General features: G+C 34.3%; 1 long non-coding RNA gene across 1 annotated transcript; it reads left to right on the top strand.

Moving 5' to 3' along the window:
* The first annotated feature begins 1,754 nt into the window (after positions 1–1,754).
* Positions 1,755–3,276, top strand: LOC309804070. The gene is made up of 2 exons (XR_014294048.1): positions 1,755–1,790; positions 3,074–3,276. It is a non-coding gene; the product is annotated as an uncharacterized lncRNA (long non-coding RNA).
* The last annotated feature ends 382 nt before the right edge of the window (positions 3,277–3,658 follow it).

Below are 3,658 nucleotides of genomic sequence, written 5' to 3'. Positions count from 1 at the left end.
TTTAATTTTGCTGTTTTCTAAACTTTTTGTTTCTATGTTGAAAATGTGTAAGGACATTTACCTTCTTTCTTGAAACACCTTTGCCTGCATTTATCACATTTTATTGTTGAACTATTGTGTAGCAATAAGTACAAAAGCGCCTCTAGTAGAGGAGATAATATCAGAGGCAACAAGGTGTGTGTATGGGGGGCGGGGTTAGAGTTGACATACCTTAAGGGAGATGAGGAGAGAGGGAAGAGAATAGAAAGTTTATTTATTTGAAAAAATATGGCAAGTTAGAGAATTTTGGCTAAACTTTATACAATATAGCTTTCCTTAACTTAAATTCCAGCTTAACTTCCACTCTTTACATTGCCACAGACTAGGGAATAAACAAAGCAATAAGATTTTTGGTACCACCATTTTGTGTTAATTTCATAAAGATTTCTACAAGACTTTTAAAAAATAAATTGAAAAACGAAAGTCTTGTCTTTAGCTTATTTTCCCTGCATGCTTGCACTTTAATAAGTTGATAAATGGCATTTAAACGCAATAGTTATGATTAATTCTGTCCCACAATTTTGAAAAGCACTGGGGATTGTGTGCATGTGCATGTGCCCACCTTTACAACCAGTAAAATAAAGTTCTTGATCCAAAAATTATTATCACTTAGACTATTGAATAAAATCAGATATGATAGAGGGGCCAGCTGTTGGTAGGTTTAAAAGTCACCCTAGGTGATGAATTCATGCAGCAGTGTTGCACGTCTCTCTTTAGATGAAGCACTTAGAAGTATAACCAAGCATGGATCTAATTTCATATCTGAGATGTGTTTTATTTAGAGTTCTTTGGCAAGTGCTTGCTCTATGTGTTTTTATAGTCTTTGGTTGTGCTATAAAAATGTCAAAATTATGAATTAACAGATATGCAAAAGTGAAATCCTAGAAGATAGGATAAACATGAAGTCCTCTAATTATCACTCAAATAAGTTTGGTTGACACAGAACTGGGAATCAGATAAAGACATTAATAATTCATAATGCTGAAGTTAAAATCTTCTAGTTACAGTACAAAAGAAATCCTCATTTGTACCACAAGGTAATGAATTCAGTACTTTTCATTTGTTAAACATTTGCTTATCACCCTGCACCGTGCAAATAAAACTGTTCCTAAATTTGGAGGGCAAACAGGAAAAACAGACACTCTCTACCCTCAAGTTGTTTATACTGCAGTCAGTGAAATTTCTCTGCTTTGAGATCTTTTAATTCCTCAGCTCATTGTAACATCTTCTTCAGATGAATTGTTTTTTATTTGTTAAAACCAATGTTTAGCACTTTAAATAGTTTCTTCAATGTTCCTGATAGTGAAATAGAGTCATCATGGTAATTTCCAATACTAATTATAGAGTTGATAGGAGAAATGCTCAAGATTGATAGTAAAGTGATTTCGATAATCTACAAAATGTCTTGAGGTTTCCCAGATAACAACTTGTCTCCCAGGCAAAAATGCGCTTATTATTTATATTCCAAGCTTATAAAATTTTTTGTACTTTAATCATATAGAGATTTTACAACATCTTTTCATTCATATTTTAAGATATTTTGTTCAGTAGATTATCTCATTTAGAAACTATTGATTTATATATACATACTATGTAAATATTAGTATACATTTCTCAATGTCTAGATTAGTGCTTTCTTAACTACTTAAATTTGTTTAATTCATATTGTTGTTCTTCAGCATTTCTTTTACTCACTGGAGCCTATCCTACTGACTTCAAAAAGCCTGAAAAATCTGAAAATCCCATTTAAAGTAACTGTATGGAAAATCTTTAAAATAACATATAATAATGGTAGAGAAGAAGTGTATTTAACATTGTGCTGAGATTATTCCATTAATAAAGAGATTAATCAATAATTCTAATATTCAGACATATAATAAAAATGAAAAACAATCATAATACTGAGCAATGACATTTTCAATAAAGGGAGATATTAAATATTGTATAGGAAACTAGAATCTGCAAAGCAGACAAGTTGGCAATGATTATACATATATTTAAAATATGTTGAAACAGTCATAGACAGTTTTGCTTTTTGGCTGAAAAGAGGCATATTGAAGTGTTTAAGCGCTACTTCAACTGGAATAGATATTTAGACACTATACAGAAAACACATGATTGCAGAAGAGCAGATATTAGCAGGTGTGTGAATGTGTGTGTCTTTTTTTTGTGTGTGTGGTACGCGGGCTTCTCACTGCTGTGGCCTCTCCCGTTGCGGAGCACAGGCTCCGGATGCGCAGGCTCAGCGGCCATGGCGCACGGACCCAGCCGCTCCGCGGCATGTGGGATCTTCCCAAACCGGGGCACGAACCCGTGTCCCCTGCATCGGCAGGCGGACTCTCAACCACTGTGCCACCAGGGGAGCCCGTGTGTGTCTTTAATTAATGTATTTTCATTCATTCAAAAAGGAGAAGAATACCAAATTTACTTTAAAGGTGGCATTGTGATATGTTAAAGTTCCATTCTTAGACTTTTGCTGCTGTTGCTGTTCCTTTAGTATTCACCAAAGAGTACCGTCCTGTCATTTATCCAAGTTAGAAATCTAGGAGCAATCCTAGGATTCTCATTATAGGGTCCACTACCTTCATGCTCCCCCCTCAATAAGTAACAAATTCTTGGCTCTCCTATATAGGAAAGCTCTCTCCAATGTACGCCTGCTCTGTCACTCTCCGGGTCCAGCATCTCTGCCTCAGCCTCCCACGGAAGTCACTTCTAGTTCATTCTGTGCAGGGCCATTTTTAAACCTTCCTCAGTCCTAGGCAATTGCCCTTTTAGAAGCTTTACCCTAAATGTTATCAAATGCATTAAAATGTGCCCAAGTCACATATCCAATATAATTTATAGATAACTATATGAAAGCTGAGTAACATTGCTGTTGTAGTAATATTAGTTGAAAATATTAATTACACAGGTTTTCATCTCAATTTTGCAGATTTGTTTTCATATTCTGGAGCCATTTTTTTCAGGTTCCAAACAATTTTCTAAGTCCTTCTCAAGCTACTAGTCCCTAGTGAGTGTGCTTTTACTGTCACAGGGTTGAACAGCCCAGACAGCAAGATGTCTGAAGATGAAGACCATCACAAGGATGAGTAAATCAGATACGTGGAAGTTGGAATGCAAAGTGTTTGTAGAAAAAAATATACAAATCAAGGAAGAAATTGCAGTGTCAATTAATATGATGTATATCAGATGATAGTATTAAAAAGCCAGGTGAAAATAAAATAACTTAATAATGTACATACTTGTCTGATTGTTTACTAGTGATATACTGCTCAGTGTAAGGTGAGAACCTCAGATATTATCTTCTGGAAAAAAACCCTTTAAGCCCTAACAGTTTCAGTTTATAAATTTCCTCTCTAATAAATGAGGAATAAAATAATTTACAATAAATTAATTATTTCCTCTTCTGAAGGTGCCAATACCACAAATTCAGTCAGAAGATGGATCAAGTTTTTCATACATTTCTCTCATTTCACATTTTTTAAATAAATGAGACTATATTTTGTCTAATGACTACCAGAACAACTATCTGGAAACTGTGACTTCATTATATGTGAGAGAGTATTTTAGGAGATATAGATGTATATTTAGATGGAGATATAAATACATAGCATATATA

This window comes from Mesoplodon mirus (genome assembly GCF_964341445.2).
Source record: "Mesoplodon mirus genome assembly, chromosome: 1".
NCBI lineage: Eukaryota > Metazoa > Chordata > Mammalia > Artiodactyla > Ziphiidae > Mesoplodon > Mesoplodon mirus.
The sequence above is the reverse complement of the archived record's forward strand: the minus strand, read 5'-3'. Positions and strand labels throughout refer to the sequence as shown.